Below are 26,250 nucleotides of genomic sequence, written 5' to 3'. Positions count from 1 at the left end.
TACATTTGAGAAAGGAAAGATTTCCAGGAAAACGCAAGAATAAGTTGATGCCTAGAAGTGAAGGTCCTTTCAAGATTATTGAGAAGATCAATGACAATGCTTATAAGTTAGAACTTCCGGGAGAATATGGAGTTAGTGCTACATTCAATGTTGGCGATTTGGCTAAGTATATTCCTGATGAAGAACTTCGAGATTTGAGGACAAATTCTTTCGAAGAAGAGGAGGATGATGCAAGTCTAAGCATGGAGAACTTCGAAGATTTGCTTATCATGCATCAAGATAACTTGTCCCTAAACATTGATTCAAGCCAAGCATTGCATGGACACTTTCTTGGATATCAAAGCAAAGCCACGGTTTGCTTAGTGGCTTTTCTTGGAGTCTAGTTCACTTTCTTGAACTTTCTTGAATTTTCTTTACTTAGATTTTGCTTACAAGTTTTTACCTTTCACTTGAAAGGGTTTTTCTTGGTTCAAGCATTAGGATCTTTAATCTTTATTTAATTCTTTAATTTTTATTTATTTATTTAGTTGCTTTAAAAATCAGTTAGTTAGCAAAATAAATCAGTTTGGTGTATGCTTGTGCGCCAAGGTGCTTGCTCTTCAAGCAAGTTAGAATTCTAGTTTAATTAGGATTGAATTAGGGACTTGTCCTAATCTTCCTAGGTAAACTAAGTCTTATAAATAGGGCTGTAAACACACAAATAAATATACATAGATTAATATTCAGATTTATTTCTTAAGTTGCATACTTGAGTTTTGGTTGATCGCGATCAATTGCTGTTTTGCTTGTTTTAGTTAAAACATTCGTTTGGATTGATTAATTAGGTGGATTCTTAATTGATTAATCTTAGTTTTTGTTTAATTCTTGGTGGATTTCCTGTATAGAATTAGACTTAAACATATCCCTTGTGTTTTGTTGATTTTCGGATCAATAATTCACATCATTAAGCCTCATCAAATCTGAAATAAAGGAGTGTAACTCCCCTAGAATCACGTCCAATAAGGCAGCAAGTAAGAGCATAACCTTCCCTAGAATCACGCCTCAACCAAGCAGCAAGTAAGAAGCAAAACAGCCCCTTAATTCACGCCCAATTCAAACAGCAAAAAGAAGTGTAACTCCTCCTTGATTCAAGCCTTGGATCAAGCTTGAATGTATGTAGACAAGAGTGTATTTGGACGCCTTTTGATGCTCAATGCTGGCAGCAAAAAAACGCCCATATGAATGCCCACTTGATGGCTTATAATTCCTGCATTGATGCTGCTTGTAACACCCATTTGAAGCCTTGAGATTCCTCCAAAAGAATTTCGGATTCTATGTTGTTTTCCATGCTTAAATGGCTGCCTTCTTCATGTATCTTGTACTTGAACTTTATGTGAATGTAACATTACATTTTGAACTTTAGCAAACTAAAGAAAACTAAAGAAAAATGCAACTAATAATGCAACTAATTTGCAAACTTAAAATAAGACTAAAGTTTACAATTTATTCAAAGCATAAAATGAACTAGAATGAACTAGTTAATAAGAACAACAAGAAACTCAAAAGATTGAATATCTTGCTGCATATGGATAGAACGCATAGCACCAATGCATGATGCTACGTCTTGAACTAAAGAAACGTCCATAACCAAGTTGTTAAGCTTGGCTACAACACTCTTCGAGGGGCAGGCGGCATTTAACGTCCAACCTTTGGACTGGCAGCTTCGACTTCTCAAACTTGGTGAACAAACTTCTGTGTTCACCAAGGAGATCACCAAAGCCGCACAGCCGGCCAAGGTTAAAAATGTGTTGGTAGGTGCTTATGATGGAACAACCAACCCCGAGGATCACCTCCTGGCCTACTCTAACCTCATGCACATGCAGGGTTGGAGGATGTTATGTGGTGCTGGTGCTTCCCGACTACATTGAAGGGCATTGCCCAACAATGGTTTGGCAACTTGCCAGCCGGTTGCATTGACAGCTTCAAGAAGCTTGCTTTCATGTTTGCTTCCTACTTCTCAATGAACATCCTTGCCAAGAAAACCAGTCTCGATCTGAGCACCATCCGACAGGGAGACAAGGAGGGGCTTCGCTCCTGCATCAGGCGATTCAATCTGGTAAGAATTCAAATCCAGGGGCTGTCTGATAAGTTAGCATTTACAAACTTCTTTAAGGGTCTGAAGGATGGGTTAACCTTTAAGTTCGACGTTGTTCGAAAGAGGGTTTTTACCCATCAAGAGGCGTTGATAGAAGCGGAAAGCTTTATTCAAGCCACCAAGAGGTCTGACTTGTCTGATGAGGTATCATCAGTTGGACTCCAAGAGGTCCGACAAACAAAAAGAGAGTCAGTCTGCTTAGCCGGCTCAGAAAGCTAAACAGAGCAAAAAGAGAAAAGAAATTTGGGCGGTTGAGGAACCTGATCAGCCATCCAAAAAGAAAAAGAAAGAATTCAAACTGTATGTTTCACGGTATGAATTCAATAAAGACTGCTACACCATATTTTTAGAGGTGAAGGATCGGCTAACAATTGAGAAGCCGAATCCTATTAAGAGTTCTGTTCAGTCGCGGAACAAAAATAAAATTTGTCACTTCCATCAGGAGGTGGGCCATGACACCAACGACTGCTATAGTCTCAAGCGGACGTTGGACCGTCTGGCGAACAAGGGTTTGCTGAAGTCCTATGTCCTGAAGTCCATAGCGACTTCTAAGACGAATCCGGGGCAGTCGTAAAAAATTGTCGAACCTACTAGTAGCTCGGATATTGACAAGGATCTGGTCTACACCATAGCAGGTGGATTTGCGAGTGGTGGCCCAACCATCCGGGGCACCAAGGATCATCTGAAATGGATGATCCATTCGGTCGATGATGGACAGGCGTCCTCTAGTGGAACATTCCCAAACGTCCTGATGTGAATTATTGATCCGAAAATCAACAAAACACAAGGGATATGTTTAAGTCTAATTCTATACAGGAAATCCACCAAGAATTAAACAAAAACTAAGATTAATCAATTAAGAATCCACCTAATTAATCAATCCAAACGAATGTTTTAACTAAAACAAGCAAAACAGCAATTGATCGCAATCAACCAAAACTCAAGTATGCAACTTAAGAAATAAATCTGAATATTAATCTATGTATTTATTCGTGTGTGTTACAACCCTATTTATAAGACTTAGTTTACCTAGGAAGATTAGGACAAGTTCCTAATTCAATCCTAATTAAACTAGAATTCTAACTTGCTTGAAGAGCAAGCACCTTGGAGCACAAGCATATGCCAATCTCCTTGGAGAACAAGCACACGCCTAAACTGATTTATTTTGCTAACTAACTGATTTTAAAAGCAACTAAATAATGATTAAAGATCCTAATGCTTGAACCAAGAAAAACCCTTTCAAGTGAAAGGTAAAAACTTGTAAGCAAAATCTAAGTAAAGAAAATTCAAGAAAGTTCAAGAAAGTGAACTAGACTCCAAGAAAAGTCACTAAGCAAACTGTGGCTTTGCTTTGATATCCAAGAAAGTGTCCATGCAATGCTTGGCTTGAATCAATGTTTAGGGATAAACTATCTTGATGCATGATAATCAAATCTTCGAAGTTCTCCATGCTTAGACTTGCATCATCCTCCTCTTCTTCGAAAGAATTTGTCCTCAAATCTCGAAGTTCTTCATCAGGAATATACTTAGCCAAATCGCCAACATTGAATGTAGCACTAACTCCATATTCTCCCGGAAGTTCTAACTTATAAGCATTGTCATTGATCTTCTCAATAATCTTGAAAGGACCTTCACTTCTAGGCATCAACTTATTCTTGCGTTTTCCTGGAAATCTTTCCTTTCTCAAATGTAACCATACCAAGTCTCCAACATTGTAACCTTGTTGCTTTCTATGCTTGTTTGCTCTAGCTTTGTACATGTCATTTACTTTCTCTATTCTTGTTCGAACTTGAGCATGTAATTTCAGCATACTCTTCAACTTAGACTCGGCATCTTTGTGAATTAACTCACCCTTAGGCAATGGAACAAGATCAATTGGAAGTTTCGGATTGACTCCATAAACTACCTCAAAGGGACTATGTTTGGTAGCATATGTAGGTGATCTATTATAAGCAAACTCCGCATGAGCTAACTTGATGTCCCAATCCTTTTGTGTCTTACTCACTAACCCACGCAAAAGCGCACCAAGAGTACGATTAGTAACCTCGGTTTGTCCATCAGTTTGTGGATGGTAAGATGTACTAAAGAGCAATTTAGTTCCCACAAGCTTCCATAGAGACTTCCAAAAGAAACTCATGAACTTTGTATCTCGATCACTCACAATAGTTTTTGGAATTCCATGCAATCTAACAATCTCTTTGAAGTATAATTCCGCCACTTTCATAGCATCATCCACTTTGTGACAAGGAACAAAATGAGCCATCTTAGAGAACCTATCCACAACAACCATAATAGAGTCTTTCCCCCGTTGTGTTCTCGGCAATCCCACAATAAAATCCATAGAAAACAACTTTGAACCATGTAGTTCATCAAGTAGATCATCTAATCTTGGAATAGGAAATCGGTATTTGATAGTGATGTTATTCACACTCCTACTATCAATACACATACGCCAACTCCCATCTTTCTTTGGGACAAGTAAAGTAGGCACGACACAAGGGCTCATACTTTCCCTCACGTATCCTCTAGTCATAAGCTCTTCAATTTGCCTTTGCATCTCCTTTGTTTCTTCCGGATTACTTCTATAGGCTGCCTTATTAGGTAAGGGTGCTCCCGGAATCAAGTCAATTTGATGCTCTATCCCACGAATAGGAGGTAGTCCCGGAGGTAATTCCTTAGGAAAGACATCCTTGAATTCTTCTAAAACAGATTCCAATTCATACGGCCTCTTTGCTTGTTTATCTTGATCAATTCGAATCTCATTAGAAACAAGTATATATACCACATTGTTGCTGCAAATCTCTTTTTCTAATTCCCTCTCACTAATCAAATAAGAATTCTTCGAATTAGAGGTAACATTAGAAGACTTGTTGCTTATCAAAGGTTTTAAAGCAACCGGTCTCTCTTTTTCTCCTTTTCTCACAACATACACATTAGTCCTTCCATCAAACTTCACAAATCTATCATATTGCCAAGGACGGCCTAATAGTATATGACAAGCATCCATAGGACAAACATCACACAAAACTTTATCATGAAATTTACCAATTGAAAAGGAGATTAAGGCTTGTTTAGTTACCTTAACATCACTCGAATTATTAAGCCAATGAAGCTTATAAGGGCTTGGATGTTCAGTAGTTGGCCACTTCAATTTGTCTACCAAAGTAGTAGATACCACATTAGTGCAACTCCCCGTGTCTATGATCATGTCACACAACCTATCTTCTACCTTGCACCTTGTAAGAAAGATTTTCTCCCTTTGATTGTTTTCCATAGGTACGGTTTTAGAGTGTAGCGCCCTTCTTAGAACCAAACTTTGACCATGAGTCTCGGGATCAATTTCGTCAATATGCCCCTCCTCTTCTTCAAAGGTTTCCTCTTCATTCTTTTCTTCATAGTCACTACCCTGCTCACACTTAGCTTGTTCTTGTTCCCACTCTTGAGCAGTCATTACTCTTTTTGAAGGACAATTAGTTGCAATGTGACCAACACTACCACACTTGAAGCACTTCCTATCTTCAACAAGCTTTTTAGGAGCTTCAAATTTTGATTTAGTCTCCTTGTAGTTCGAACTAGAACCACTTTTCTCCAAGCTGTTCTTTTCAAAGGGCTTAGTGTACGTCCCTTTCTTCCCCTTTATTTGTTTTTCAACTTTCGAAGCTACCTTGCAAACATCCTCAAAGGACCAATATTGTTGCAATTCAACTTTTTCAGCAATATTATCATTCAACCCCGAAATAAATCTAGCAATCTTATGCTCAACAATCTCTTCTAAGCCACATAGCATGCATAACTTTTCAAATTCACCAATATAATTCTCAACAGTCATAGAATTTTGTTTAAAAAGTTGCATCTTAAGATAAACATCTTGAATATAATCACTAGGTACGAACCTTTTTTTCATGTGCTTCTTGAGTTGTTCCCAAGTTGAGATTCTTGCACGCCCCTCCTTATGCCTCTTCTTCTTTAGATTATCATACCAAAGACTAGCATAACCGGTCAGTTTTAATTCAGCCAATTTGCATCTTTTCCTTTCATCATACTCCTTGTAATCAAATAGTGTCTCGGCCCTTCTAATCCACTCAAGGTATTTTTCAGGTTCATTCATACTCCCATTGAATTCGGGAAGATCTAATCTAAGGTTCCTATCATCATCCTTTGGTCGATCTCTCCTCCTAGGCCTTGGTGATTCATCACTTGAGGAATAATTATTTCGTGGCCTCCTTGGGTTCCTCCTTGGTTGTTCTTCCTCACTTGAACCAGAATTAGGGTTAGAATTCCCTTTCCTTGAAGAATCTCCAGCACGAGTATCAAGCCTTTTTAATATCTCATCCATCCTTGCTGCCAACTCGTCAATTCGCCTATCTCTTCTAAGATTTTGAGCTTGTTCTAAGGTTAATCCCCTTGGAACTTGTGGAACCTCCTCGTCACTCATGATTCCTACACAAACCAAGTCATTTTATGCAAAAATCTTGATTAAAAGATCGAATCTTGAAGGAAAACTAGGCAACACAAAAACCGGACTCCCATCCGCAAATCAGTGCACAAACACCAAAAGTTTGAGGCTGTGTAGAACGCGTTACTCAACTAAAAGTTATGAAATTTTATATGGTGATATCTGGACGTTTTTAGAGTTCAATGCAAAAAGAATCACGCAAAAATTCCACGCCAATTGTTTGCAGTTTAATTTTTGCCGAAGTTGCGCAAACCTGCTCTGATACCAAAGATGATGTGAATTATTGATCCGAAAATCAACAAAACACAAGGGATATGTTTAAGTCTAATTCTATACAGGAAATCCACCAAGAATTAAACAAAAACTAAGATTAATCAATTAAGAATCCACCTAATTAATCAATCCAAACGAATATTTTAACTAAAACAAGCAAAACAGCAATTGATCGCAATCAACCAAAACTCAAGTATGCAACTTAAGAAATAAATCTGAATATTAATCTATGTATCTTTATTTGTGTGTTTACAGCCCTATTTATAAGACTTAGTTTACCTAGGAAGATTAGGACAAGTCCCTAATTCAATCCTAATTAAACTAGAATTCTAACTTGCTTGAAGAGCAAGCACCTTGGAGCACAAGCATATGCCAATCTCCTTGGAGAACAAGCACACGCCTAAACTGATTTATTTTGCTAACTAACTGATTTTAAAAGCAACTAAATAAAGATTAAAGATCCTAATGCTTGAACCAAGAAAAACCCTTTCAAGTGAAAGGTAAAAACTTGTAAGCAAAATCTAAGTAAAGAAAATTCAAGAAAGTTCAAGAAAGTGAACTAGACTCCAAGAAAAGCCACTAAGCAAACCGTGGCTTTGCTTTGATATCCAAGAAAGTGTCCATGCAATGCTTGGCTTGAATCAATGTTTAGGGACAAGTTATCTTGATGCATGATAAGCAAATCTTCGAAGTTCTCCATGCTTAGACTTGCATCACAAATCTAAACTCCAAACAGATCATCTTGCTTATCTCCGAGAAACATTCACCACATTTAGGAGGCATAGGGTGATGTTAAATCCCAAGAAATGTGTCTTTGGTGTTGAGTCTGGAAGTTTCTCGGATTCCTGATTGATCAAAGGGGGATAGAAGCTAACCCCGAAAAGATACATGCAATCATTGACATGAAGTCACCTCGTTGTCAAGGAAGTTCAGAAGCTCACTAGTTGTCTGGCAGCATTGGGAAGATTTCTCAGCCGGTGATAAATGCTTATACTTCTTCCAAGCAATCAGGAAAAAGACTCGATTTAAATGGGGGAATGATGCTGAGGCGACCTTTCAGAAATTGAAAGAACATTTACACTCCTTACCAAGGCTTGTTAGCCCTCTGCCAAAGGAGACGCTCGCGATATACTTAGCCGTCTCAGACCATGCCCTCAGTGCTGTCCTCCTTGCTGAAATGGATGACATCCAGCTCCCGGTCTATTTCATAAGCCATGTGCTACGAAATGCTGAACTCCGGTACCCCATGGTTTAAAAATTTGGCCTTCCCCTTTACATGGCTGTCAAGAAGTTGAAACCATATTCTTGGCTCATCTGGTGGTGATCTATACAGATCAACCCCTCAAACGACCAATGACAACCCTAGACTCATCCGGCAGAATGCTTAAATGGGCTATTGAAATGCAGAGTCTTGAAATCTCCTACGAACCGAGAAAGGCAGTGAAGGGTCAAGGGTTTGTTGACTTCATTGTCGAAATGACAAGGCCGGTTGCTCCGGATAACCTTGATCAAGTTTGGAAAGTGCATGTAGACGGGAGCTCTACTATGAACGGCTATGGTGCAGGCATAATCTGTGAATCCCCGGAAGGGGACAAATACGAGTATGCACTATGGTTCAAGTTCCAGGCCTCAAACAATGAGGCGGAATACGAAGCCCTACTAGCCGGTATCCGCTTGTGTAGGCGGCAGGGGCAACAAATATTGACGCCTGCACAGATTCTCAGTTGGTCGTTTGCCAATAACATGGTGAGTTTGAAGCCCCCATCCGGCTATGATCAAGTATCTGGAGGCAGTCAAGGCTGAAGCGGGGACACTTGAAGAATTCCATCTAACCCAAGTGCCCCGGTCCAAAAATAATCAGGCGGATGCTCTGTCAAAGTTGGCATCCTCCGCCTCCTATGATACGCCTTAGTCCGTCTTCTGGGAAATAATGGAAAAATGAAGCATAACTGATGATGAGCCCATTAGAATTCTGGACAAGCTCTTCTTGGATGGATGGCATCTGGGCGTATCTAACAGACGGCACGCTCCCTGATTGACCTTAGGAGGCGGCCGTGCTAAAAAGCATGCATCAAACTTTTGATGTGAATTATTGATCCGAAAATCAACAAAACACAAGGGATATGTTTAAGTCTAATTCTATACAGGAAATCCACCAAGAATTAAACAAAAACTAAGATTAATCAATTAAGAATCCACCTAATTAATCAATCCAAACGAATGTTTTAACTAAAACAAGCAAAACAGCAATTGATCGCAATCAACCAAAACTCAAGTATGCAACTTAAGAAATAAATCTGAATATTAATCTCTGTATGATTCGTGTGTTTTACAGCCCTATTTATAGACTTAGTTTTCCTAGGAAGATTAGGACAAGTTCCTAATTCAATCCTAATTAAACTAGAATTCTAACTTGCTTGAAGAGCAAGCACCTTGGAGAACAAGCACAGGCCTAAACTGATTTATTTTGCTAACTAACTGATTTTTAAAGCAACTAAATAAAGATTAAAGATCCTAATGCTTGAACCAAGAAAAACCCTTTTTAGTGAAAGGTAAAAACTTGTAAGCAAAATCTAAGTAAAGAAAATTCAAGAAAGTTCAAGAAAGTGAACTAGACTCCAAGAAAAGTCACTAAGCAAACCGTGGCTTTGCTTTGATATCCAAGAAAGTGTCCATGCAATGCTTGGCTTGAATCAATGTTTAGGGACAAGCTATCTTGATGCATGATAAGCAAATCTTCGAAGTTCTCCATGCTTAGACTTGCATCAACTTTGAGATCAGAGAAGGAGAACTCTTCAAGGCGGGGTTTTTGAAGCCCTGATTGAAGTTTGTTACCTCGGATAAGGGAAAGAGGTTCTCGAAGAGCAGCATGCGGGATACTGCGCCTCCCACTCAGGTGGCAGATCCCTAGCCGTTAGAGCCAGGCAGCATTATTTCTTGCCTACCCTGAAGTCGGACACAATGGAAATGGTCAAAAAATGCGACAAGTGTCAAAAATTTTGCAAGCTAATCGATCGTCCGGTTACTGACCTGACGGCAATTCATAGCCCAGTCTCGTTCGCTAAGTGGGGGCATGGACATTCTAGGTCCGTATACGCCTACACCCTGCGAAAAATGCTATATCACGGTTGTTATGGATTATTTCACCAAGTGGGTGGAAGCAGAGGCAGTCAAAGGCATCAAGACAAAAGATGTCATCTCCTTCATCTGGAAGAACATCATCACCCGATTCAGGGTACCTATGTCTATGGTATTTGATAATGAACCTCAATTTGAGACGCCTCAGATCAAAACTTGGTTGGGAGACCAAGGGATCTCAAATTATTTTGCATCTGTCGGCCGACCCCAAGCAAACGGCCAGGTTAAAGCCTTCAAAAACTCATCTCAGACGGCATTCAAAAGAAAATTGAACGATCCGGAGGTTTATGGGCTGAGGAATTGATTCATGTTTTATGGGCCATCCGGACAACTACAAAGGGGGCAACAGGCGAAACCCTATTTCTCATGGTATACGGTGCTGAAGCCGTCTTTCCCATCGAGCATTATGAGCTGACTCTTTGACCAATATGGTCAAGACTCTAATAATCATGTTCAAGATAGTCAAGGGGCAATTGTCCAAGTCCACGATGAAGAGGTTCAAAACGGTGTTCATGTTCAAAGTGATAAAGAATTATTTTTGTCCAAGTCTTTCTTTACTCCTTTACACGGTTTTGGTCCTATTATTCTTACAAGGGGTTGCACTTCACTTAGTGTAATTAACCTTGTAGAAAGTATCTAGAAGTGGCGGTTTTCCAAGCTTCAAATACACGTTTAATGAGCGGCGGTTACAAGCTGAATTGGTGGCGGTTTGGGCGTGTTTCATGCTAGCCGTTTGGAGACTTTGTGAGCTGTTTAGAGAGGCGTGTTTCATGGCACTTGTTGGGCGTGAATTATGGAGTTTGTTGGCTGATTATTGCACCTCATTATTTAGGGGTTATGTGTGTTTAATTTTGGAGTTGTTGCTAGAATAAAGGGGCGTGAATTAAGGCATTCAAATGGGAGTTACAAAGCTTGAAGAGTGGCTGTTTTGGGCGTGTGTTTATGGCCATTGGAGATGCTCTTTGGATGCTATTTTGGCTGGTCATTCTTCCTTATTTCAAGCCTAGTCCTTAGCATAATTTTATTAGCTTAATTAAGTGTGTAATGGAGATGAATGTGGACGCATATTAGCCACCTAATTCTCCTTAGTTTTGTTGTCTTTTTATTTTATTTTGTCAATTAAGTTAGGCAAGTGAAAGGGTTGTAATGAATGATGTAAAAGGCTATATATAGCATACATAGAATGAATGAAAAACCATCCAAGAATATTTGCCTAAAACGTGAGTTTTGTTAATGAAAGTGACTTATGTTCAGTTCACTTTGCTATCCAAATTTGAGTGTCTAAATTTGAAGAGTGTTAATTTTGGTGAGAGTTCCCAAAGTTAAAACTTGTAGTTTGTGATTTGGTGAGAGTTCCCTTATCTAAACTACCCCAAGCAATTGAGTGAGAAATCCTCTTTGCTATATCCTTAGTTTAGGGTGAGTGTTCCCCTAACTAAACTGATCATCTTAAAGATAATACTTAAAATTCGTTTGACCCCCTTTAACTCATCTTTTGTAACAAGGTTTCTCCTCTTGTTTACACACCATTTGGCGCGTCAGGTAGGGGGAGAGTTTTCTCAAATTCTTCCAAAGGGGCCGAATACCTACATACCATGGGGGAAAATCAAGACTTGAGGTTGGCTTTGGATGCTCTCAATCGATCCATTGCTAGTCAAGAGAGGTTGGCCGAAACCAATGCCAATCTACAAGGGAATCTTGCTGCCTTGATGGCAAGACTCATGAACGAGCAAGATAGAAGAGAACAAGGTGAAGAACCTCCACCTAGGAGGGAAGATAGGAGTCTCAAAGTGGACGTTCCATCCTTTGATGGTTCACTTGATCCTGAGAAGTACTTGGAGTGGGAGAAATCCTTAGAAAGATACTTTGAGTACAAGGACATCCATGAGGCAGTTCAACAGTACAAGATAGCCAAAGTCAAACTGAAGGGCTATGGTGACAGTTGGTTGCAAGGAGAACAAAGGGCACGTACCCTTAGGGGTAAGGCTCACATTTCCACTTGGGAAAAACTGAAGAGAAGAATGAGAGATCGTTTCATCCCTCACAATTACAAGCAAAGTCAATACGTGAAGTGGAGTACTTTGCAACAAAATGGTGACTCAGTGGAAGACTATATCAAAGAGTTTGATCGGCTTGCCATTGTGTGTGAGGTGACTGAAAATGAAGAGCTGAAGTTGGGACGTTTTGTAGCTGGGTTGGATCAAGAATTACAAGACAAACTTGAAGGTTACACTAACCTCACGTTTGTGGAAGCTTGCAAACTTGTGACAAAGTTTGATGCTAAAAGGAAAAGGAAGAAAACGCCTACCACTACTTCAATGGTGCGTAAACCACCCTTCACCTTGAAGGAGGGTTCTTGTTTTAGCAAGCCTAATGAGCCACCTAAGAAGAACACAAAAGACTTCAAGCTTAGTGACATTGTATGTTACAAGTGTGGAGGTAGAGGACATTACAAAAAAGATTGTCCTAATTCAAGAGCCTTAACCATGCAAGAGGTTAAACTCATAGCCACCCAAAACATCAATTGGGAGGAAATTGAGTCTGAAGAAGAGGAGGCCGAAACTCCCAATGCAGAGGATGAAGATAGTGACTGCTTTCCTGAGAGGGAGGACAAGACCAACCTAGTGGTGAGAAGGGCATTGCAAGCTCGTGTGGAGGAGCCTTTGGCGCCACAAAGACAACACATTTTCATCACCAAATGTAAAATTGGTGACGAGGTATGTGATTTGATTATTGATGGGGGTAGTGAGGCTAATACTGTGTCAAAGACTTTAGTGTCTAGACTAGGTCTTACCACCACTAATCATCCACGCCCTTACAAGTTGAGTTGGTTAGATTCTAATGCTAGTACTGGGGTTAGAAAGCAATGCATGGTGAATTTCTCTATTGGTTCATATCATGATAGTCAATTGTGTGATGTTGTTTTAATGGATGCTTGTCACATTCTTCTTGGTAGACCATGGCAATCTGATAAAAAATCAATTCATGATGGGTATCATAACACTTACACTATCACTCACCAAGGGAAACAAAAAAAATTGCACCCATTACCACCCCCACGGTTTTCACAACCACAAAAACCACAAATTTCTTTGTTGTCTTGTAAAGAATTTGAGAGGGAGTTTGAAGGTGAGGGAGAGATATTCATGTTGTACTCTAAAGAAATCCATGAAAAATTTGTGAGTCAAAATCCTAAACTTGCAAAATTGATTAAGGAGTTTGAGGATGTTTTTCCTGATGAGTTACCTAAGGGATTACCACCCTTGAGAGGAATTGAGCATCAAATTGATCTCATTCCAGGCGCACCTCTACCAAATAAACCTGCCTATAGATGTAACCCTTTAGAAACTAAGGAGTTGCAAAGACAAATTGAAGAATTGATGGGTATGGGTTATGTGCGTGAGTCTATGAGTCCATGTGCGGTTCCTGCTTTGTTGGTCCCTAAAAAGGATGGTACTTGGCGCATGTGCATTGATAGTAGAGCTGTTAACAATATTACTATCAAGTACAGGTTTCCAATTCCAAGACTTGATGATATGTTGGACGAATTGAGCGGTTCAAAATTATTCTCAAAGGTTGATTTGAGAAGTGGCTACCATCAAATTCGTATGAGGGAAGGTGATGAATGGAAGACTGCATTCAAGACAAAGCATGGGTTGTATGAATGGCTCGTGATGCCGTTTGGTCTTACAAATGCACCTAGCACTTTCATGAGGTTGATGAACGAGGTGTTGAGGCCATTTCTTGGCAAGTTCGTGGTGGTGTACCTTGATGATATCCTTATTTACTCTAAAAATGAGGATGAACATTTAGATCATCTATTTCAAGTTTTTTCTGTTTTAAGAAAGCAAAAATTGTATGGAAAGCTTGAAAAATGTGATTTTATGTTAAATGAGGTCACTTTTCTTGGTTACATAGTTTCAGGTGATGGCGTAAAAGTTGATCCTAGCAAGATTGAGGCTATTCAATCATGGCCGAGTCCTAGAACACTCACGGAGGTCCGTTCTTTCCACGGCCTAGCTTCTTTCTATAGAAGATTCATCAAGAATTTTAGCACACTCATGGCTCCTATAACTGAGTGTACTAAAAAGGGGACGTTTGAATGGACTCCGCAAGCTCAAAATGCCTTTGAAGAAGTCAAGGAAAAAATGTGCAACACTCCTATTCTTGCACTCCCTGATTTTTCCAAGCCATTTGAAGTTGAATGTGATGCAAGTGGGAAGGGGATTGGAGCAGTTTTGATTCAAGAAGGGCGTCCAATTGCATATTTCAGTGAGAAGTTGAGTCAAGGCAAGTTGAACTATTCCACCTATGATAAAGAGTTTTATGCTATGGTACGAGCTCTAGATCATTGGTCACATTACTTGAGGCCACAACCGTTCATATTGCATTCCGATCATGAGTCCTTGAGATTTATTCATGGTCAAAAGAAGTTGAATTCAAGACATGCTAAATGGGTAGAATTCTTGCAAACATTTAACTTTTCCTCTAAATACAAGAGTGGAAAGGCTAATGTTGTTGCGGATGCCTTATCTAGGAGGCATAATTTGCTGGGAGTTGTTGAAGCAAAGGTCCTTGGGTTTGATTTGATCAAGGAATACTACAAGGAAGATGGCGATTTTAATGGCATCTTAGAGAAGTGTGTTCATGGAGGATATGATTTATTTTCCTTACATGATGGCTTTCTTTTTAAGGGAAATAGATTATGCATTCCTAAGTGTCCAATTAGAAGCTTGTTGATTCATGAGGCTCATGGAGGAGGTCTAGCTGGTCACGTTGGGATTCAAAAAACAATGGAGCTTCTTCAAGCTCACTTTTATTGGCCAAAAATGTTAGCCACGGTTCATCATGTGGTTAGTCGTTGTTCTACTTGTCAAAGGGCCAAGATGGTGTTTCACAAAGGTCTTTACAAGCCATTGCCAATCCCGGAAAGACCGTGGGAAGATGTAAGCATGGATTTCATTGTGGCTTTACCTAGGACTCAAAGGGGTAAAGACTCAATCATGGTGGTTGTTGATCGATTTTCAAAGATGGCTCACTTCATTCCTTGCCATAAAACTGAAGATGCCATGAAAGTGGCTAAGTTATATTTTGAAGAAGTGGTTCGTTTTCATGGGGTGCCACGCACCATTGTGTCTGATCGTGATACAAAGTTCCTTAGTCATTTTTGGAAGTCCATATGGCGCCTAATGGGAACAAAGCTACTGTTTTCTACTTCACACCACCCACAAACCGATGGTCAAACTGAAGTGGTGAATAGGATACTTGGTTCTTTGCTTAGGACCTTGGTTAGTAAGAGTACTAAGGATTGGGATGTCAAGCTAGCTCATGCCGAGTTTGCTTACAATAGGACTCCTAGTGCTACTACAAAGTACTCTCCTTTTGAGGTGGTCTATGGTGTCAATCCTTATGTTCCTATTGATCTCATAGCTTTGCCACAAGACAAGTTCGTTCATGGTGGAGCTAAGGAGCAAGCCGAGTTCATATTGAAGGTCCACAAGGAAGTTAGGAAGAATATTGAGAAAGCAAATGAAGTCTACAAGAAACGAGCCAACAAGAAAGTGAAAAATGTGAAGCAATTCGAAGTTGGTGACTTAGTGTGGATTTACATGAGAAAAGAGAGATTTCCTAGCAAAAGAAAGAACAAGTTAATGCCAAGAGCCGAGGGTCCATTTGAGATCGTGGGGAAGGTCAATGACAATGCATACAAAGTTGATTTGGGAGGCCAATTTGGTGTCTCAAGTACATTCAACGTTGGTGATCTTGCTCCTTACTTTGATGATGACGAATTGAGGGCAATTCCTTTTGAAGAAGAGGAGGATGACCAATATGGTCAAGACTCTAATAATCATGTTCAAGATAGTCAAGGGGCAATTGTCCAAGTCCACGATGAAGAGGTTCAAAACGGTGTTCATGTTCAAAGTGATAAAGAATTATTTTTGTCCAAGTCTTTCTTTACTCCTTTACACGGTTTTGGTCCTATTATTCTTACAAGGGGTTGCACTTCACTTAGTGTAATTAACCTTGTAGAAAGTATCTAGAAGTGGCGGTTTTCCAAGCTTCAAATACACGTTTAATGAGCGGCGGTTACAAGCTGAATTGGTGGCGGTTTGGGCGTGTTTCATGCTAGCCGTTTGGAGACTTTGTGAGCTGTTTAGAGAGGCGTGTTTCATGGCACTTGTTGGGCGTGAATTATGGAGTTTGTTGGCTGATTATTGCACCTCATTATTTAGGGGTTATGTGTGTTTAATTTTGGAGTTGTTGCTAGAATAAAGGGGCGTGAATTAAGGCATTCAAATGGGAGTTACAAAGCTTGAAGAGTGGCTGTTTTGGGCGTGTGTTTATGGCCATTGGAGATGCTCTTTGGATGCTATTTTGGCTGGTCATTCTTCCTTATTTCAAGCCTAGTCCTTAGCATAATTTTATTAGCTTAATTAAGTGTGTAATGGAGATGAATGTGGACGCATATTAGCCACCTAATTCTCCTTAGTTTTGTTGTCTTTTTATTTTATTTTGTTAATTAAGTTAGGCAAGTGAAAGGGTTGTAATGAATGATGTAAAAGGCTATATATAGCATACATAGAATGAATGAAAAACCATCCAAGAATATTTGCCTAAAACGTGAGTTTTGTTAATGAAAGTGACTTATGTTCAGTTCACTTTGCTATCCAAATTTGAGTGTCTAAATTTGAAGAGTGTTAATTTTGGTGAGAGTTCCCAAAGTTAAAACTTGTAGTTTGTGATTTGGTGAGAGTTCCCTTATCTAAACTACCCCAAGCAATTGAGTGAGAAATCCTCTTTGCTATATCCTTAGTTTAGGGTGAGTGTTCCCCTAACTAAACTGATCATCTTAAAGATAATACTTAAAATTCGTTTGACCCCCTTTAACTCATCTTTTGTAACAAGGTTTCTCCTCTTGTTTACACACCACTCTTCGAGTCATGCTTTACGATGAAGAGGCAAACTAGGAGGCCATGCGCCTAGCATTGGACTCACTCCCAGAACGCAGGGGTAATGCCGCCTTGTGTCATGAGATTTACCGTCTGAGAATGACTCGTGCCTACAACAAGAAAGTACACAAGCGCCCTTTGGGAATCGGGGACTTTGTGTTACGCAAAATGAAGGCAACCGATAGGGCGAATGAGTTGGGAAAGTTGACTCCTAATTGGGAAGGCCCCTACCGGATCTATGAAGAAGTAAGAAACGGCCCCTACCGGTTGGAGACCCCATACGGTAGGCGGCTGCCCAGAACTTGGAATGTAGACAATCTTAAGAAGTGTGTAGGGTAAAAATACCCTAGACACGTGGACCAATGAGAGGAGGCCACGTGTCGAGTTCAGGATGGCCCACGTGGCTTAATATCCTCTTGGCACGTGGCCCCCTTAGATACATCACTGAAATGGCGGCCTTCAAGGGCCCAAATCCCAAGAAGCGCCGTAAAACAGCGCATCCCACTGAAATTTAGGTCAAGTGACCTAGATAGGGGCACGTTCTCCAATGACCCTATAAATAGGGTGATATTTCCCCATTTTTGGGACACAATTTTCAATCATTTATTACACCTACATTCTCTCTCATCAGAGAAACACATGAGCTTGGAATCCAAGCAGATCCCCACCTAAATTTTCGTAATCTTTATTTCCTTTCAAGTTACTAACTTGACTTTCGGAGGCAGAGCTCCAACCACCCGAAGTCTCCGTTGTTTTTCAGGTGCAACTCAGCCGGACTAGACTTCGTGACGTAACTCTCCCGAGGGACAAAAACACCCAAAACATTTGGCGCCGTCTGTGGGGAGAGTACCTCGAAGATGGTTCAAGAGTCTGTACGACCCCCTAAGCATCTGGGCTATGACCCGGAAGTTTTTACAGACCAGGAGGATGAAGATCCTTAAGTTGAAGCTTATACAGCCGGTGATGGCTCTCTAATAACTAAGCGCATCCGGCACGGAGACACTCTGTAGCGGGGTGCCACCTAGGCGGGGACAAATCGACCCCCTGGGCAGCCGGAAGGGGAAACCCACACGGCAGCTGGATCAGCTCCTGTCACCCGAGACGAACTCATGAGGTTCATGACAAGTTTCAAGGGTGAAATTAAAGATCTGATCACTAAGAGCCATGCTGGCCTAAGTAGGGGTCAGTCGGCCAAGAAGACTCCTCTGGAAAAGGGGAAATCAGTCAGAGATCGGCATCCAACTCCTCATCCAAAGGACAAGGCAATCGGGACCATTAATTGGTAAAAAATTCTTCTTCCTAAGAGGAATACCAACAACACCCGCCGGACTGAACAGCCGGTGGGAAGCAAAAAATCAACTCTTGATGCCTGGGAGATCATCAACCGGAAGAGAAATCAACAGTTGTCTGAGTCAGCTTCTACGTCGAATTTTCCAGAAAGCTTCCACAATACTTATGCAGGGAATGCACTTTCCTTGCATGAGAGTCATACATGCGGTAGTACCGTCCACTCTGGCCCTCAGATGATCGGGACTGCACCATATGTACCTTCTCAGGTCTACGGTCAGTACCCACCTTACTATATGCAGCTGGCCTTCTTCGGAGGTCAGGCGACATATCACAATGTCCAGCCACTGGAATGGCAGCTCCGTCTGCTTCGCCTGGGTGAACAACCTTCTGCATTCACCCGGGAAATAACCGAGGTGGCACAGCCGGCCAAGGTTAAGAATGTATTGGTAGTTACCTATGATGGTACCACCAACCCGGAAGATCACCTTATGGCTTACACCAACCTCATGTACTTACAAGGGTTGGATGATGCCACTTGGTGTCGATGCTTCCCGGCTACATTGAAGGGCATTGCCCAACAATGGTTTGGCAATTTGCCAGCCGGGTCCATTGATAATTTCAAGAAGCTTGCCTTCCTGTTTGCTTTCAACTTCTCAATGAACATCCCTACTAAGAAAACAAGCCTTGACTTGACCACCATTAAGCAGGGGGGAGAGAGAAGGGCTGCGCTCCTATGTCAGGCGGTTCAATCTGATTAGAATTCAGATTCAAGGACTGTCTGATGAGGTAACTTTTACAGATTTTTCAAGGGTCTGAGAGACGGGTCGACTTTTAAGTTCGACCTAGTCAGAAAAGGGGCTTTCACTTTACAGGTGGCCCTGAGGGAGGCGGAAAGCTATATTAAAGCAACCGACCTCTGTACGCCTGGTAATCAGTCGGACTCCAAGAAGTCTGACAAACAGAAAGAGAGTCGGCCTGCTCAGCCAGCCAAAAAGAAAGAAGAGAGCAAGAAAAGAAAAGAAGTCTAGGCGGTTAGTGACTCTGATCAGCCGTCCCAGAAGAAGAAGAAAGAATTAAACCGTACGTCCTTAAGTACGAGTTTAACAAGGACTGCAACTTCATCCTCATGGAAATTAAGGACTTGCTGTCCTTAGAGAAGCCGAATCCAATGAAAAGTTCCATTCCATCAAGGAACAAAAACAAATTCTGCCAATATCATGAGGAAGTTGGCCATGACACCAACGACTGCTTCAGCCTTCAACGGGCGTTGGACCGTCTGGCTGACAAGGGGATGTTAAAGTCCTACATTTATAAGTCCAAAGGGACTAATAAGAAGAATCTGGGGCAGTCGTCTAAGAGCCCCAGCCTGCTAGTAGTTCGGACACTGGCAAGGAGCCGGTCTACACAATAGCAGGTGGGTTCTCATGCGGTGGCCCTACCATCCGAGGCACCAAGAGCCATCTGCGAAAGATGGACAAAGATGATGATGAGCAGGCGTCTGCAAGCTCCTCCTTCCCAGACGTCCTGATCACTGAGAAGGACAGGGGCAGCGTCCGCCGTCCGCATGATGACCCGGTCGTCATTGAATGTAAGGTTGCCAACCAACTGGTTGGACGGATCCTTATTGACACCGGCAGCTCATCAGACATCATCAGCCTCCAGTGCCTGCAAAAGCTGAAATACAATGACATCAGCATCATGTTGTAGCCAAGCCTAACAACTTGGTTATGGACATTTCTTTGGTTCAAGACGTAGCATCATGTATTGGTGCTATGCATTCTATCCATGGGCAGCAAGATATTCAATCTCTTGAATTTCTTGTTGTTCTTATTAACTAGTTTATTCTAGTTCTTTTTATGCTTTGAATAAATTGTAAACTTTAGTCATTTTAAGTTTGCAAATTGGTTATATTTTTCTTAGTTCTTTTTAGCTGATTTTAGTTCAAAAAATATTGTCACATTCACACAAAAGTACAAGTGCAAAAGATACATCAAAATGGCAGCCATTTAAGCTTGGAATCCGAAATTCTTTTACAAGGAATTTCAAAGCTTTGACTTGGGAGTTACAATCAGTTTTCAAAGAGGAATTACAAGCCATTACAAGCCTTAACTTCAGCCTTCAAGTGGCCGTTGATATCAGTCAACATTGGAGCATCTTAAGCCTTAATTTCAGCCTTCAATTGGCTGTTTAATTCAGTCAGCTTTTGGAGCAACTAAAGGACGTCCAAGTACACCCTTGTCCACATACATTCAAGCTTATTTCAAGGCTTGAACCAAGGAAGAGTTACACTTCTTTGCTGTTTGAATTTGGGCGTGAATATTGGAGGAAATACATCTCCAACTTGCTGCTTGGATGGGCGTGAATTAAGGGGAGTTACACTCTCTTAATTCTGATTTTATTTCAGCCTTAATTTGGAGGTTATAAGCCACCATTTTCTCTTTGATGTATCTAGTTAAATAAGGCTTCTTTTATTAATGTATCTAGACAACAAAAAGCTGATTTGTACTTAGCTTTAGCTTAGGCGTGTAACAAGTGAGCTAAACAGCCACTTAAATTAGCTTGTACTTAAGGATGCTTGTTTACTATAAATAGCAAGCAAATGTGAATGAAAAAAAGCAGATTATTCGAACAAACAAACTTTGTGTTTTACACTCGTTTCTTGGATTAGAAACAAACCAGAAATTCTTGGATTTGGAATTTCAATTCCTTTGCTTAGTTAACTAGCTTAGACTACTAGTTGGCTTGTGATCTTAGGAACCCATTTCGTTTCTTAGTGGTGTGACTGTAGCTAAGAAGCTATTTGGTTCATTAGTCTTACTTATCTTGGTTCATCCCTTGTATATTTCGGGTTGATACTCCAAATATACAACATTTGGCGCTAGAAGGAGGGGGAATCTAGCAAAACAAATACCCAAACACATACCCCAAACACATACCCAAACACATACCCCAAACACAAACCATGTCCGACATCCCACCCCCTAATTGGCAAGAATATGTCAATAAGGTTGCACAAGAGAAAGAAGATATGGAGCAACGAATGCAATATTTGCAAGATCAGTTAAAAGATCTTTCTACTAAGTTGCGCCATCAAAAAGAGGGCTCACCCAATCATAGTGATGAAGAATTGAGTGAATCTAATTTCAATCACAATGATAGACCTTCTCATGAAAGAGAAAGGTCACGGCCTAATAATGACATAAAAGCAGACATTCCTGAATATGATGGCAAACTCGATGCTGATGAGTTTGTAGAATGGTTAAGAACGGTGGAGAGAGTGTTTGACTATAAGCAAACACCGGAAGAGAAAAAGGTGAAAATTGTGGCCTTGAAGCTACGAAAATATGCCTCAACTTGGTGGGCTAGTGTGTGCGCCAAGAGGGAAAGGCAAGACAAAGAAAAAGTGAGATCATGGGTTAAGATGAAAAAATTGTTGAAACAAAAGTTTCTTCCCACATACTATGTGCAAGAAAACTTTTCAAAATTCCATAACCTTAAGCAAGGTACGAAATCAGTAGAGGAATATGCTAGGGAGTTTGAAGGATTTGTTATGAAGTGTGGAGTAGAGGATGATGAGCCTCAAACTTTGGTTCGGTTCCTAGGCGGACTTGACCCAAAAATAGCCAATGTGGCCGAACTACACCCTTACACCACCCTTGAAGAGCTCATTATCTTAGCACATAAGATTGAGCAGCAACAAAAAGCAAGAGGCAAAAGTGAATCATCACGTTTTGCATCTCAAACCTCATTTCCCCAAAGAAAGCAAACATCCAATTTCCCACCTTTCAAACCCACATCCAATCAGCCTACTTGTTGTAGCCAAGCCTAACAACTTGGTTATGGACATTTCTTTGGTTCAAGACGTAGCATCATGTATTGGTGCTATGCATTCTATCCATGGGCAGCAAGATATTCAATCCCTTGAATTTCTTGTTGTTCTTATTAACTAGTTTATTCTAGTTCTTTTTATGCTTTGAATAAATTGTAAACTTTAGTCATTTTAAGTTTGCAAATTAGTTATATTTTTCTTAGTTCTTTTTAGCTGATTTTAGTTCAAAAAATATTGTCACATTCACACAAAAGTACAAGTGCAAAAGATACATCAAAATGGCAGCCATTTAAGCTTGGAATCCGAAATTCTTTTACAAGGAATTTCAAAGCTTTGACTTGGGAGTTACAATCAGTTTTCAAAGAGGAATTACAAGCCATTACAAGCCTTAACTTCAGCCTTCAAGTGGCCGTTGATATCAGTCAACATTGGAGCATCTTAAGCCTTAATTTCAGCCTTCAATTGGCTGTTTAATTCAGTCAGCTTTTGGAGCAACTAAAGGACGTCCAAGTACACCCTTGTCCACATACATTCAAGCTTATTTCAAGGCTTGAACCAAGGAAGAGTTACACTTCTTTGCTGTTTGAATTTGGGCGTGAATATTGGAGGAAATACATCTCCAACTTGCTGCTTGGATGGGCGTGAATTAAGGGGAGTTACACTCTCTTAATTCTGATTTTATTTCAGCCTTAATTTGGAGGTTATAAGCCACCATTTTCTCTTTGATGTATCTAGTTAAATAAGGCTTCTTTTATTAATGTATCTAGACAACAAAAAGCTGATTTGTACTTAGCTTTAGCTTAGGCGTGTAACAAGTGAGCTAAACAGCCACTTAAATTAGCTTGTACTTAAGGATGCTTGTTTACTATAAATAGCAAGCAAATGTGAATGAAAAAATCAGATTATTCGAACAAACAAACTTTGTGTTTTACACTCGTTTCTTGGATTAGAAACAAACCAGAAATTCTTGGATTTGGAATTTCAATTCCTTTGCTTAGTTAACTAGCTTAGACTACTAGTTGGCTTGTGATCTTAGGAACCCATTTCGTTTCTTAGTGGTGTGACTGTAGCTAAGAAGCTATTTGGTTCATTAGTCTTACTTATCTTGGTTCATCCCTTGTATATTTCGGGTTGATACTCCAAATATACAACACTACTTCTAAACCACCTTCACAAAACACCCAAAATTCCAACCCAAAACCAGCCCCAAGAAGATGCTTTAGGTGTCAAGGCCTTGGACATATGGCTAGTAATTGTCCAAATAAAAAAATTGTTACTTTGGTAGAGTATGAAGAGGAGAACGAATTAGAGGTTGAAGAGGACAACAATCTTGAAGAGAATGATGAGTATGCGTGCCTAGGTCCGGATGAAGGAGAATGCTTGGTGGTTTGACGTACGCTTAGCAATATGTTGGACCAAGAAGGGAGCTTGCAATGTGAGGCAATCTTTCACACTCGTTGCACCATTGGTGGAAAGGTATGCACTTTGATTATTGATGGAGGTAGTTGTACCAATGTAGCTTCACAAGTAATGATAGACAAGCTGAAAATGAAAACTATCCCTCATCCTAAACCATATAAAATTCAATGGTTAAGTCATAGTAAAGGGATTCATGTCACACAACAAGTCTTGTTATCATTTAGCATTGGTAAAACTTATGAGGAAGAATTATGGTGTGATGTTGTGCCTATGGATGCATGTCATGTTTTACTTGGTAGACCTTGGTTATTTGATAGGCGTGTGATGCATGATGGTTACAAAAACACTTACTCCTTTTCTAAGGATGGAAAGAAAATTGTCCTTACCCCTTTAATCCTCAAAAATGATCACCCCATATCCACGCCTCCCACTTCCCTCACCACTCTCATAAAATCTGAATTCCATGAATATAGAGTTCACAAACACTTCATTTTGAGCCAACTTGATACCCCCTCTCAACCGTCCAAAGAAGAAAATCACCCACTCCTCACCTCTCTTCTCAAAACCTATTCCCATGTTTTCCCCAAAGATATCCCTCACGGATTACCCCCAAAACGTGACATCCAACACAAGATTGATCTTGTACCTGGATCCATGCTCCCAAACAAACCAGCCTATAGAACCAATCCCAAAGAAACCGAGGAAATTAGAAGACAAGTGGAGGAATTGTTATCAAAGGGTCTTATTCGTAAGTCTCTTAGTCCATGTGCTTGTCCTACTTTGATTGTACCTAAGAAAAATGGAGAATGGAGAATGTGTTGATAGTAGGTCAATCAATAAAATCACTATCAAGTACCGGTTTCCTATTCCAAGGTTGAATGATTTACTTGATGATTTGCATGATTCTAAAGTGTTCTCTAAAATTGATTTGAGAAGTGGCTATCATCAAATTCGAATTTTCGAAGGAGATGAATGGAAGACCGCTTTCAAGACAAAGGAGGGCCTCTATGAGTGGCTTGTGATGCCATTTGGTTTGTCTAATGCACCATCTACATTTATGCGCCTTATGAATCAGGTTATGCAACCTTTCATGGGAAAATTTGTTGTAGTCTATTTTGATGATATTTTGGTGTATAGTAGGGAAGAAGAAGAGCATGCTATGCATTTGCAACAGGTTTTTGAAGCCCTTGCCCGTGAGCAACTATATGGTAACTTAGAGAAGTGTCATTTTTTCACTTCCCAAGTTATTTTTCTTGGTTTCAAAGTTTCATCTCAAGGCATAGAGGTTGATGAAAAGAAAGTTGCTGCGATTCGTGAGTGGCCCACGCCATAAACAATCAAGTTCGTAGTTTTCATGGCCTTGCTTCTTTCTATAGGAGATTTGTGCGAAATTTTAGTACTCTCATGGCACCTATCACCGAGCTAACTAAAAATCAGAAGTTAGTTTGGAATGATAAGGCTCAAAAGGCCTTTGATGAGGTAAAACATCAACTTACTAGTGCACCTATTCTTTCTTTACCTAACTTTGATGAAGTTTTTGAAGTTGAATGTGATGCTAGTGGAGTTGGTATTGGTGCTGTTTTGTCACAAGTTGGGCGTCCCCTTGCCTACTTTAGTGAAAAACTCAATGAAGCACAACGGAAGTATAGTACCTATGATAAGGAGTTCTTTGCTCTTGTTCGTGCTTTGGACCATTGGAGACATTACCTCATTTCCAAGGAGTTCATCTTTCATTCAGATCATGAAGCTCTCAAATATCTTCAAAGCCAACAAAAACTCCAACCACGCCATGCCAAATGGGTGGAGTATTTGCAAGCTTTTCATTTTGTGATCAAGCATAGGAGAGGCGCCATGAACAAAGGAGCTGATGCACTTTCAAGGAGATACACACTCTTGAATTCTTTCAAGGCAAGAGTGATTAGTGTTGAAGATGTGAAAGCAAGTTACAAAAATGATCATGACTTTGGTGATTTATTTCTAAAATGTTCTAATCATGCTTACAAAGATTATTACATTTTAGATGGCTATTTGTTCAAAGGAAACAGGTTGTGCATTCCAAGATCAAGCCTAAGAGAATCTCTTATCAAAGAGTTTCATGAAGGAGGAATGGCGGGACACTTTGGCATAGAGAAGACTACTCTTCTTGTCCAAGAGTACTTTCATTGGCCTAGATTGGTTCGTGATGTGGAGTTCATTGTGAAGAGATGTGTGATATGCCAAAAGGCCAAGAGTCATAGTCTTCCACAGGGCTATCTTTTGCCCTTACCTATTCCGCAAGCTCCATGGGAAGATGTTAGTCTTGATTTCGTTGTGGGACTTCCTATGACCCAACGAAAGAAAGATTCCATTATGGTTGTTGTGGACCGTTTTTCTAAAATGGCTCATTTTATTTCTTGTCATACAACTTATGATGCTACTCATGTTGCTAACTTGTTTTTCAATGAGATTGTTCGTTTGCATGGTGTACCTAAATCCATGGTGAGTGATCGTGATCCAAAATTTCTAAGTCATTTTTGGCTTACATTATGGAGGAAGATGGGCACGAAATTGAACTTTAGCACTTCAAGTCATCCTCAAACAGATGGTCAAACCGAAGTGACTAATAGAACTTTGGGAACTTTGTTGCGAACTTTGGCTACTAAACGTCCCAAGCAATGGGAAGAGATGCTCCCTCATGCGGAGTTTGCTTACAACAGCGTGCCTAGCAAGACAACCGGTTTGAGTCCTTTTGAAGTTGTGTATGGATTCAATCCTTGTACTC

The sequence above is a fragment of the Chenopodium album genome, chromosome 4 (assembly GCF_948465745.1).
Source record: "Chenopodium album chromosome 4, dcCheAlbu1.1, whole genome shotgun sequence".
Classification (NCBI taxonomy): Eukaryota; Viridiplantae; Streptophyta; class Magnoliopsida; order Caryophyllales; family Amaranthaceae; genus Chenopodium; species Chenopodium album.
Note: the sequence above shows the minus strand (reverse complement) of the source record.